The 13,263-nt window shown below is 45.1% G+C and overlaps 1 protein-coding gene across 6 annotated transcripts in view; it reads left to right on the top strand.

Annotated features, from left to right (window-relative positions):
- Positions 1-13,263, top strand: part of GSK3B (glycogen synthase kinase 3 beta) — a 267,158-nt gene that overhangs the window by 161,209 nt on the left and 92,686 nt on the right. The gene's annotated exons all lie outside the window — the stretch shown is intronic.

The raw sequence follows: 13,263 nt of genomic DNA, 5'->3' as shown, positions 1-13,263 counted from the left end.
CTTTATAGGACATTAAAAAGTCTCAACAATTTAAATCAAATATGATAATGAATAATATAATCCGTGTAATAACCCCATTTGTTTGTTGTGATATTCAACTTATTTTATGCTGTCCCCCACACCTCAAGTTTTCAAAATGTCAAGGATTATTTTTTTTGTTTAGATAACTAATAACTGCATCATAGAAGCTGTCAAGAAAGCTGGCACTTTCATTAGCCAGAGAGTGAAGACTTGGGGCTTCTGGTACCTGTGGAGGCATAGGAGGCAGGAGATTTCTACTAAAAATGAACAGCAATGAAATCGCTAACAATGTTGGTAGTTTTGGTTTTTAAATCACAGAATACATAAGGACCCTGTCTGTGGACTGGCATTAAAGGGATCATAATTCAGATCTCAAGCTTCCTGATCTGGGGACTTACTATGTCTATTCCAAGTGGTTATGAGTGTTTTGCATTTCATATGGGCCTTGTCTGCACTAGGAGAAGGAGGTGCTTTTAAAAACATACTAGTGATCACATTTTAAAATATTTCTTGGTACCTACTGTAGGCAAGATGTAAAACCTTTAAAAATGTTAAGTCATGGTCAAGCATGAGAAGAGTCTAGAATTGACCGTAACCAGTTAGCATATTTTAAGGGTGTTAAGCCCTGTCATACGCCAAGTGCTTAGTGGTGTTTAAAGACTAATTAAAACAGGTTAGCTGATATAATTTTAAAAAACATCTTTTTTCCTAATCTAGACAGCCACAAGCAGCACCCGTTGGCTTTTGCTTAGACCTATGATGAATCCAGTGGAAATACAAGCACTTAGTTTCTAAAGACTGCACATATCCTTGCTACTTTTCTCCCAAATGAAGTGATCCACCTGTATGTGACACAACCATACATGATACCACAGAGGATTCATGAACAAGCATTACGTGTAGAAGTACTCTGCGGAAACTATTACTCTGTTTTCAGGCAAATGTTCTGTTGTAATGAAACAAATATTGTAGGCGCCACTAACAGAGACGGTTATAAAGTTGAAAAACACTTCTCATTTAAAGTCTTTCTACGTGAGAGTGCTTTTCAGAACTCTCACCTTTTCTGAAGCCTTTCCTGGTAATGTTTTCCATGCTTGATTTTTCTTTGGAGGTGAATTTTTATTTGAAAGTTTGAACCAAATCTGTGCAAAATTTTTGGAGTTCTGGGCACGTTAAACACTGTAAAAATATTCGTTTGTAAGTGCTGTTGTAGAGATTGATAAATATGAAAACAATCTGCATGAAATTGACTGTTAGCATTTAACTTGAAAAATAATACACAGCAAATTCTTGCTTCCCTCCATCTCAAGTCCCCCCTACCAAAAGAATCCTTACCTTCATGGAGAGGAAAAAGTTTAAAATTATAGGCATATCCTGAAAATTTAGTCTCTTGAGTTTGGCTGCATTTTGCAAAATACTACACATTTGGGGCTTGCATTTTTTTAACCCAGTGCAAAGAGTCTTCACAAAGTAAACAGATATACAGCTGCCCAGCTCAAAAACTCTTGACAGGCAAAACAGCAGCAGCAGCAAAAGTGGGAACTCACCCTCCCTTCCTTCATTGGCTTCAGAGAGGCGTGAACTTCAAAGCCAAACTGAAACTATTTACATACCAGCATAAAAGCACAGATCGTTTTTGTTAAAGGGAAGAGAAAAAAATTAAATCTTTCAAAAGAGTCATTAATGTGTCATTAATATTGCACAGTTTAAATAACAGAAAAGTCAGGAAATGGTCCAGCACTTCCAAAAACAGTATTAACTTGGCCACATTGAACATATGTATATGTTTTCTTTTCCTGTTTTTCTAATTGAATGTGTAGCATAACCCTGTTCTTTTGGTAGGATAGAATGGATCCTGTAAACATACAGTCTGGGCAACAAAACCAAGTAAATACTGCTATCAGAATCTTAATTTTTACACTTTCTGACTTTTAACTGGTCCTGCTTAAAGTTATATTAACTTATTTTATTGCATTTAATAATATATAACCAGAAGTATGTTTCAGGGGTAGAATGGTTTTTTTTCAAGGTTATCCATGAGGCATCAGCTACTCTTGAACGATAGTGGTACTTCTGAGTGCAGCTATAGTAACACGATATAATGCAGCAACCATTGGAACTGCCCCTGTTCCAGATGTGCTTCTCAAACCCCTTCTGTAGCTCTGCATGTGAATCTGTGCATAAAGAACAGACATAAATGTACAATGACACAATGGTGGCACAAGAGCAACAGTGCAGTCTCAGTGCATCACACCCATGTCAGCGGTTGGTTATGATGTTCTTCATTGTAACTAACGTGTTCTAGTCTGCCTGTTTTCAGTATCTAGGTTGTAGTCTACCTGTCAGCTATTTATTGTCATCATGACTGACCTGGACATATGAGAATCTAAGTTTTGGTACAAAATAGGTCTTTTTTGACTGTAGAGATCAGAAACAGAAATATAAACAGTCTCTTTAAAAAGAAAAAAATATCCTCAAAGTGCATGACTTCAAGGAAGTTTATGGACTACAATCTAAAAATGACATGTTTTTAAAAAGCCCTACAGATGCATGAATCCTGTAAATGACCACATGATATTGTTATCACCTTCATCATCACTGTGTCCCTCAATCTCTGTGTTTGTCACCTCTCGTCCTTATCTTATGTTGTAAGTTCCTCTGCACTGACACTCCATTTCAGTTTTGTAAAGCACAGTGCAAATTTATGATATTGTATAAATAAGGCTGCGTGTCTGTCACGGATTTCATGACGTTCTGTGACCTCCGTGACTTCTGCAGCGGATGGTGTGGCTGGCTCCAGGGTTGCTCGGGCAGCTGCACTGTCTGCTGCTGGGGCAGTCTCTGGCCACTGCGCTCTCCTCTACCTCCCCCCCCTGCCCCCGCAGCAGAAGTAGTTTGGGTGTGGAAAGGGGCTTGCGGGTGTGGGAGGGGGTGGCGCTTACCTCTGGGCACTCCCCTGAAGCGGCCAGCATGTCTCTGGAGCTCCTAGGCGGAGGGGCCTCTGTGTGCTGCCCCTGCCTGCAGGCACCGCCCCCGCAGCTCCCATTGGCTGCGGTTCCCAGCCAATGGGAGCTGTGGAACCAGTGCTCGTGATGGGAGCAGTGCGTGGAGCCGCCTGCCAGCCCCGCCCCAACCCCCGCAGCACCAGTGGTGGTCCCGGGCCACTGCCCCTCCCCTGCAGCACCCGCGACACACCCGAGGCCAGCCCTGCAGAGCACCCCCAACCCAAGTTTTAGTTAGGGTTATATAGTACAAGTCATGGACAGGTCATGGGCCCTGAATTTTTGTTTACTGCCCATGACTTCTACTAAAAATACCCGTGACTAAAATATAGTCTTATGTATACATAATTACTGTTTTGGTGCTGATTCTTATTACAGGTAGATGCCTCAGTAGATCATCCAACAGACCTGATTATATTATTTAAGTAAAGAATTAGACAGTTACTTATTCTAATCTTTAAAGTAATAATTGTTGTCAGCATGGACAAAGGTAGATAAGAAACAGGTTAGTAATGAAGCCGTGTGTTATGTGAATAAGTGTGTCTACACTACAACTTTTAACAGACATTTTAACGGTATAGCAGCTGAGTGAGCTGTAAACCTGGCTTATTACTACAGGCACATGTCCAGTACTTAGTAACCATGGCAACTAACAGGATTTTGCCCTGACAAGTAGTTTAGCTGGCAGGTGGTTGTCGTCTCGTAACCATTTTGCGAGAGGTTCTCCCCCCCTCCTCCCCCCTTTTGCGGTGTATACGCTGTCCCTTAACTGTGGTATGACCTTTCGTGGCTGCACCTTCCTTACAGTTCTCTGTGTCATAGGGCAACCCAGTGTGAATTGCACCCTATGTACTATGGGAGAGCTTCCCAGATATTCCCAGAACATACTGATAGAGTCAGGAAGTCTGGTGGGGTGAATGCACAAACACATGATTGTTGTTGTGAAAAGAGCTGCTGTGTGAGCACAGCTTTGTGTATTTGTAACCAGGTCAGATGAATTTGTCATGTATTGGTTACAAAAACACAGTTGTACATGTAGTGTAGCCAGACCCTTTGAGTCTCTAGTGCAGTTCCTCACTCACTGAGCTAGCAGGGGATTGGGAGCATTCCAGAGTGAACATTTACAGCCACTGGCAGGGGAAGATTGATCTGTGTGGTCATATCACAGACTTCTGTTGTGGCTATCCAAAACCAAGGGGTCATTGAGAGTAGTTGTCTTTTTCCTAGAGAGCAATAAGGTTGTGAGGGAGAGTGATAGACTCTTTAAAGAAAGACTCTGAAAAATATCTCCTATAGGGGTGCTAGAACAGAGGGATGGCAATGAGACTTTTGTGAGCAGTCACTTTCAAGGTAAAGCATTTAGCCCCAGCTGCCACACTAATGAGAGAAGGTTTCCTTCCACACCTCATCAAGCAATAATTTTCAGTGCTGAAAATAAGTATGTGCTAACCTGTTACAATTGAAATGACTTGTAATGTTAGATTAATCTATTTGTTAATTGAAGAGGACAAGGATACTGTTATAGATGAGTATAAACAGAGCTGTTGTGGTTCTGATGACTTCTCAGACCCTTCAGATTCTTCAAGTGCTGGTCCCCAGGTATAGTCCACACGTGAGTGGGCATGTGTGCCATGTGCCTGTCTGGAAACAGTGTCCGTTGGCCCACATGTGCGCAATAGTTCTTTGTGTTCTTCCTCTAGTGATTGCTTATGTCCATTCCAAGTAGGTGTGTGCGCACTGTGTGCACAATCGTCGGAAGGTTTTTCCCTAGCACTACCTGTCGGGTTGGCTGTGGCCCCCCCTGGAATGGTGCCTTCATGGTGGTGTATGTATTTCCCTGCTGACCCACCACCTCTTCAGCTCCTTCTTACCGCCAGTGATGGTTGTTGGAGATGCTCCTCTTTGCGTTTGCTAGTGATTCCCTAGTGGACTCTTTTCTTCTCTATCTGTAAATAGTTTGTATAGTTGTAGTTAGTTAGTAGTATAGTTATTTAAGTTTACATTGGTGGTTTCCTCTTCCCCCCACCTCGCATCCCATGCCTCAGTCTCAGGGCTTCAAGCTGTGCGGGTCCTGCCTCAAACCCATGCCCAAGGGAGACCCACACGACTCCTGTCTCAGGTGCCTTGGAGAAGGCCACCAGTCCCGACTGGTGTAACATTTGCAGGGGCTTTAAGTCCAGAATAAAAAAGGAGCAGGCCTTCAGCTGAAACTCCTTCTAATGGAGTCAGCCCTTTGCCCCCAGGCGGCGTCGAAGCTGGCACTGGGCACTTCGGTGTGGGAGGCCATAGTGCCGAGAAAGGACTCATCTAAGGAGACCTGGCACTGCGGTTCTCTGGCACCGAGAACCAATTCCTGTGTGAGGCACTGCTCACAGTCTCTGGTGCCGCACGAAAAGAAGAGGGTGGGCGGGGAGTGCTCTCCTACTAAGGCAACGGAGAATCTGGGCACCAGCGAGGTGCATCCCGTGTCGGGACGCCCAACTTTGGGCCCGCCTATGCCAGGACTGTCAACTCCAGCCTCTCCGGGAGGTCCGTTGAGTCTGGTTCTGGTGGACTCCCCAGTGCAGGGGGAGTGGAGGAGGATCTGGATCTTCCCTCCACACCGGACATGTTGGAGGCGGCAAGGGACCTAATCACCGTGACAGCACAGTCGCCTGTCCCGCTGGCTCAGGCCCTGCCTCCGACGACGGCACTGACAGTGCACTGGTGCTCGCCCGTCATGGGGGCAAGCCTATTATGATGCAGCACTGCTTGCCTTCGCCCTGGCACCGTCTAGGTCTGCACTGCCCTGGTTACACTCGGACTCAGAGATGGACTCCTACATATCCTGGCGGAGCTGATACCACTCCTGGCACCGCCCAAGGCAGGATGAAGGGCAGCTGGTGCCTGTAATCTCCTGGCCTCCTCAGTGGCCCTTTTGGACACCGTGGGCCTACCACCAAGCCCGGGGGCCTGGTTCCAGGTCCCTGTCGGTGGTGTCAGAGGCTCGGATGCCTCCATCGGCTTCCTCCGTCACCCCGGAACCTCCCTGTGGTCAGGATGCAGAAGCCCAGACCGACAACACTGAAGACTGGGTACCGACATGGGCACCAGCACCGTAGCGACCACGGCACCAGACACTGCTGCCGCCGCCTGTACCGCTCAAGGGGCCACTACGTGGGTGGATTCTCATGAGCCAGGGGGTCAGGAAGACCCAGTGCCACCAAGGGCATTGTCCTCTTCCTCTGCGGATGAGGCGGTGGCAGGGATCTGTGCCACATTGCCTGCTATAGACACCAGGGCCCATCAGGACCTACTCAGGAGGGCTGCCTAGAACCTGAACTTGGTGGCGCACACCCACCTCTATCCCGCCAAGGGGGTGGAGCATAAATACTTTGCGCCATCTAAGGGATACGAACACCTCTTTACCCACCCCCACTCTGGGACTGTGGTGGTAGAGGTAGCTAATCACAAGCATAAAGGATACACCATAGAGTTTCTTTCCTTCCCTCCTTTCCCAGCCCCCCTTCAGGGACCATTCTCGTGAGGTGATTCTTAACTGGAAGCAGACGCCCTCCTCCAGTGAGGAGCAATAGAGCAAGTGTCACCTCAGTGTTGAGGGAGAGGGTTTATTCCCTTTATTTCTTAGTCCCAACAAAAGTCAGAGGGTGGAGACCCACTCTAAGCCTTCTGCAACTGAACCAGCTGTATTCAGAAGTTGAAATTCGTAGTTCACTGCTTTCGATGAAGGATATGTAGATATTTGTCCCACAGAGAGTTCCTTTGGTTTCTAGTGGCTCAGGAACATTTACAGCTCACTGTCCTTCCCTTTGGACTAGCAATAGCACCCAGAGTATTCACAAAGGTCTTCTCTGAGGAGGAAGCCCAAATGAGACTTCAGAGTTACCCAGTTTTCCCAGGTCTTGACGATTGGCTCATAGGTAGGTCAGGTTGATGACTCTGTTCTTGCTTCAACTTCTAGCAGCGCTGGGCACCTGCGTGAAGAAAGAAGTGTCTATTTTAACACCTACACGGACGTTACATTTATTCAGTGACCCTGGACTCCATTTTGCAAGAGCTTTTCATCCCATGGAAAGATTTCAGTTTATGAGCAATCTGATAATACGGATTACTTGCAGACCAAGGATTATGGTCAGTGTGTGCCTCATGGACTTGTGACACTGTTCGCCAGACTTCATCTATGATGCCTACGGGTCTGGCTTTGGTTGGTCTACTCACCGGGCAAGGATCACCTCAGCACCAGAGTGACTGATTCCCCCCAGGGTCATTGCCTCTCATACTTGGTGGCTGAATCCAGAACGAGTGAGAGTCTGTATCCCCTTCAACACTCCTGCTCCCCCAGTGCCACCATCATAACAGATGCATTTCTTCTGGGTTGGGGTGCTCACCTGAATGGTCACGTGGTACAAGGTACCTGTGCACCACAGAAGGCCAGTCTGCACATCAGTCTCCTGGGACTAAGGGCAATCCGCCTGCCATGCACGTCTTTTCTCCCATTTATGCGTTCACTCCATATCCAAATAATGTCAGACAATATCACCACAGTCTTTTACATAAATAGGACAGAGCAAGATCTCTTCCCTTCTGCCTAGAAGTAGTCAGGCTTTGGAACAGGTGCATCAGAAACCACATAATCATCCAAGCCACATACCTTCTAGGTCCTCAAAACTCTTTAGCAGACAACCTGAGCAGGCACTTCTCTGGCGATAGCAAGTGAGAGACACACAGCTCTGTCCTGAGCAAGATACTCACTCAGTGGGGCATGCCTCAATGGGATCTCTTCGGGTTCCAAACGAACAGGAAACTTCCTCTGTATTGCCCCAGAGGAGCTATGGGTCATGGCTCCCAGGTCGATGCTCTCCTGTTGGCATGGATAGATGAACTCAGAGATGCTTTTCCTCCTGTTACCCTGCTTCCACAATTATTGAGAGAGATCCATCACAACAGGGTCACAAGCATTCTCTGAGCACCCAACTGGCCCAAACTGTTTTGGTTCCTGGAGCTTCTGAGAATATCAGTCTGTCCTCATATCAGGATCTGGAAAGAATCAGATGCCCGAATCCAGACCCACTCCACCTCACTGCCTGATACTTGGATGGGCATCAGAACTAGAACATTCTTGCTCAGCACCTATCTGAACTATTCTTCTTCAAAGTAGGAAAGATTCAACTAGGACCTGCTAACTAGCTAAGTGGAGATGTTTCTCTGCTTTGCTTAGCATAATCAGCCTTTTCCTGTTTTAAAAAACAAAAACTCAAGTCTTTCCATTAGCTCACAGAGTAATCAGTGCCTTCCTTCCTCCACTAGATGGATGTTCAATTTTCACTCGCCCAACAACAGAGAGATTCATGTGGTCTAATCAGGACTTTCCACCAGTGGTCAAAGTTACTTCTCAATGGGACCTCAATCTTGTGGTGTCAGCACTCACCAGACAACCATCTGAACACTTGGCAATATGCTCCATGTCCCACCTGTCTATGGAAGATGCATTGTTAGTTCTTATTACCACAGCCAGAAGGGTGAGTGAGATGGAAGCCCTCATGACAGACCCACCATATAATGTTTTTCACAAGAAAAGGCCTCCCTTCGCCTTCATCCTAAAAATCCTCCCCAAGGTTATTTCTGAAATTCCATATCAATCAAACTGTCCACTTACCTGTTTTCTTCCCAAAACCCATGCCTCTGCTGAAGAGAGGAGAGAAACTTCATTCCCTCGATGGCAGTGGTGCCTTGGTGTTCTACATGCAAAGGACCAAACATACCAAAAATCACCACGGCTATTTCTTGCCACAGCAGAAAGGTCATGAAGACAAGGGTATGTCTACGCTGCAGTAAAACACCCATGGCTGTCCTGAGTCCACTGACTCTGACTCAGATTGTGGGGCTGTAAAATTGCTTTATAGACTGTCAGGCTCAGGCTGGAGCCCAGGGTCTGGGACCTCCCCCCTCACGCAGTCCCAGAGCCACGGCTCTAGTCTGAGCCTGAAGGTCTACAATGGCATTTTATAGACCCCCCCAGCCAGAGTCAGCTGACATTGGCCTGATGTGGGTGTATTATTCCTGTTCGGACATATCCTAAGTGGATTTCTGGGTGCATTATTGTGTGCTGCTAATTAGCACATATCCCTATACCTGATGAGGTAAGGGCATGCTCTCATGCCCTGCAGGAAGAAAAGATACTGAATATATACAGAGCAGCTACCTGGAGTTCCATTCACACGTTCACAAAACATTGCATGCTATTTCAGGCTTCTGAAGAGGATGAGGGGGAGAGAGAGAGAGCACTAGATGACAGAGGAAAGCTGGGGGGACACGACCATATTAGGATGAGGAAAGGGGAAAATACGTAGTGGATGGAGGAAATTATTGGGTGGAGGGAAAGAGGGGTAAGGTTATTATAGCCCATGAAGATGTCAGAGAAGGAAGCACTCCTATTCGTTATCCCAAATAACACTAGATAAAAATGAGTAGGCTGTAGCATCATTATAGATGGGGGGGAATCAGGGCCTGCAAATATTTGTTCATGTCTGTACAATTATGGGGCCTGGCTGAAGCCTTTTTAGGTTTCAATAAGCATCCAAATTTTGGGATCTGAGCACTGAACCTTTTTAGAGGGGGTTTCTGTCATAATGTGTTTGCTATATTAATAGCAGGGTTGCATAATTCTGAGAAAATATACAATTGCTGTAATGTAATATTTGAGGCAGGGAATTAAGGGTGTAAATAGTTTTTTGATCTGGTAAGAGAGCAGACTTTTTAAGAGCCTGACAACTATAATTTTTGTTGCCATGACAAGATATTTATAGTTAAACAGGAACTAAAATTCCAAAGAGCATGCACATAGTCAGCTGCAGCCAGAAATTAGAAAACAGATGCAATTGTTAGCCATTACCCAAAAGTAGGAATTGAGCAATTAAGCAGTGTTTCTGAGAGTTCCTGGCTGAATCTGTTTAAGATCAACGATCACGTGCTAGTTTTTGTTTCCTCACCTGATTAAAACACAGAAATAGCTGTCTGAACCTCCATAGAATTTGTTGAGCACTAAGGCAACTTCTGCTGCATTTGAAATCAAAACTCACAGGTCTAAAAGAGTGGAGAAGATCGAGAAGACAGACAAGATGGTAGAATTATGCAATCAGCAAAACCCTGTGATTTAGCTAGTGTCCACAGCTCCTGAAAATCAGTTATCTACTTAAAGAATAAAGCTGAAGAAATTTAAAATAGAACTCAGTATGTAATTTCTTGGTCTCCCTGAGGGAGTGGGAATCCTGATCCAATTAGCTATTTTTTAAAAATAAATCTCTTATCTACTAGAGCTAATGTTATAAAGGAACCGATGAAGTGAGTTGTAGCTCATGAAAGCTTATGCTCAAATAAATTTGTTAGTCTCTAAGATGCCACAAGTACTCCTTTTCTTTTTGCGGATACAGACTAACACGGCTACTACTCTGAAACTAGTGAATAGATAGAATCCATCTATCTATTGGTATTTGGGTACCAAATACGGTGGCAAAAGACAACCTTCATCCCAACATGTAATTAGCCACCTACAGAATTTTAAAGACCGGCAGTCTTTATTTTACAGTCTGTCATGAAAAAATCTTTCTTACTGAAATAGGGAAAAGTGTTTTGTTTTGTTTTTCACATATTTACAATGACAGAATTACTTTCAAAGGCAAGAAAATCACTCAGATCAAGGTATTAGAGAAGTTACTGTATATCCAGCAACCATGAAGGTCATTAAAGGAACAAAAACCTATATCTTAAATAAATATAATTACAAATTTCAGAGCTTCATTTTTTAAGACTCAAGAACAGAAAATCTTAACCCAAAAAGAGGCTACAGGAACTTCTTTGTGGGTTAAATTGTGCATGTGTGTAATTAGTCGGTAATACTATTTGTCAAATAAGATATTTAATTAACTTTTCTCATTACTTATAACATATTTGGTTAGCTACAATGACGGTCATTTAATAAGTTACATTAAGTTACTGTAATATTTCTGTGACAACCTAATTTTTGAAGGTCTAAACTAATAGCAGTCTATGCTTTCTGTATAGTCTACAGCTGTGTGCTAAAGGCCGCCTGGCCCTGCTCAGCAGGATCCTGGTTGTCCAGTGTGGCGGAGTCCAGGGTCCCGGCTGTCCTGCTGCCCAGCCCTGCACTTGGGGCTCCGCTTCTGTCCCCACTCTGTGGAGGTGTCTCTGGGTGGGGGGCGTTGGGCATAGGGGTCTGTGGGGTGGTATGGGGGAGTGCTATGGTTCTCAACCATAAATAGGTCTATGGGGGAGGGATAGCTCAGTGGTTTGAGCATCGGCCTGCTAAACCCAGGGTTGTGAGTTCAATCCTTGAGGGGGCCATTTAGGGATCTGGGGCAAAAATTGGGGATTGATCCTGCTTTGAACAGGGGTTGGACTAGATGACCTCCTGAGGTCCCTTCCAGCCCTGATATTCTATGAATCATAGAATATCAGGGTTGGAAGGGACCTCAGGAGGTCATCTAGTCCAACCCCCTGCTCAGAGCAGGACCAATCCCCAATTAAATCATCCCAGCCAGGGCTTTGTCAAGCCTGACCTTAAAAACTTCTAAGGAAGGAGATTCTACCACCTCCCTAGGTAACGCATTCCAGTGTTTCACCATCCTCCTAGTGAAAACATTTTTCCTAATATCCAACCTAAACCTCCCCCACTGCAACTTGAGACCATTACTCCTTGTCCTGTCCTCTTCTACCATTGAGAATAGTGTAAAACCATCCTCTCTGGAACCACCTCTCAGGTAGTTGAAAGCAACTATCAAATCCCCCCTCATTCTTCTCTTCTGCAGACTAAACAATCCCAGTTCCCTCAGCCTCTCCTCATAAGTCATGTGTTCCAGACCCCTAATCATTTTTGTTGCCCTTCGCTAGACTCTCTCCAATTCATCCACATCCTTCTTGTAGTGTGGGGCCCAAAACTGGACACAGTACTCCAGATGAGGCCTCACCAATGTCGAATAGAGGGGGACGATCACGTCCCTCGATCTGCTCGCTGTGCCCCTACTTCTACATCCCAAAATGCCATTGGCCTTCTTGGCAACAAGGGCACACTGTTGATTCATACCCAGCTTCTCGTCCACTGTAACCCCTAGGTCCTTTTCTGCAGAACTGCTGCCGAGCCATTCGGTCCCTCGTCTGTAACGGTGCATGGGATTCTTCCGTCCTAAGTGCAGGACTCTGCACTTGTCCTTGTTGAACCTCATCAGATTTCTTTTGGCCCAATCCTCTAATTTGTCTAGGTTCCTCTGTATCCTATCCCTACCCTCCAGCGTATCTACCACTCCTCCTAGTTTAGTATCATCCACAAATTTGCTGAGGGTGCAATCCACACTATCCTCTAGATCATTTATGAAGATATTGAACAAAACCGGCCCCAGGACCGACCCCTGGGGCACTCCACTTGACACCGGCTGCCAACTAGACATGGAGCCATTGATCACTACCCGTTGAGCCCAACGATCTAGCCAACTTTCTACCCACCTTATAGTGCATTCATCTAGCCCATACTTCTTTAACTTGCTGACAAGAATCCTGTGGGAGACCGTGTCAAAAGCTTTGCTAAAGTCAAGAAACAACACATCCACTGCTTTCCCTTCATCTACAGAACCAGTAATCTCATCATAGAAGGCAATTAGATTAGTCAGGCATGACCTTCCCTGGGTGAATCCATGCTGACTGTTCCTGATCACTTTCCTCCCATGTAAGTGCTTCAGGATTGATTCTTTGAGGACCTGCTCCATGATTTTTCCAGGGACTGAGGTGAGGCTGACTGGCCTGTAGTTCCCAGGATCCTCCTTCGTCCCTTTTTTAAAGATTGGCACTACATTAGCCTTTTTCCAGTCATCTGGGACTTCCCCTGTTCGCCACGAGTTTATGATTCTATGACTATGTAGTAATTAAGATGGCCTATAGAAAATATCATCTGATATTCTTATTTATAGGAAAAAATACCTGAATGATGTCATATCTTCTCCTTAGGATCCTGTTAGTCCCAACTGTTGCTCCTTATATGTGACTAAGATTGCGAACTCATTTTCCTATTCTTTCTCAAGGGCATATCTTACCTTACTGATTAATCAGTTTCAGCAGTTTGACATCCACTTTTGTCCATGGTTAATTCTATTTACTACTGCAAACAGAAAACAAAATACATAGTGCCGTAGAACCTTGATTGTATAAACATCTATCTTATGAATGAGGAAGT

This window comes from Lepidochelys kempii, chromosome 1, assembly GCF_965140265.1.
Source record: "Lepidochelys kempii isolate rLepKem1 chromosome 1, rLepKem1.hap2, whole genome shotgun sequence".
Lineage (NCBI taxonomy): Eukaryota > Metazoa > Chordata > Testudines > Cheloniidae > Lepidochelys > Lepidochelys kempii.
This window is presented reverse-complemented; position numbering and strand designations above follow the sequence as displayed.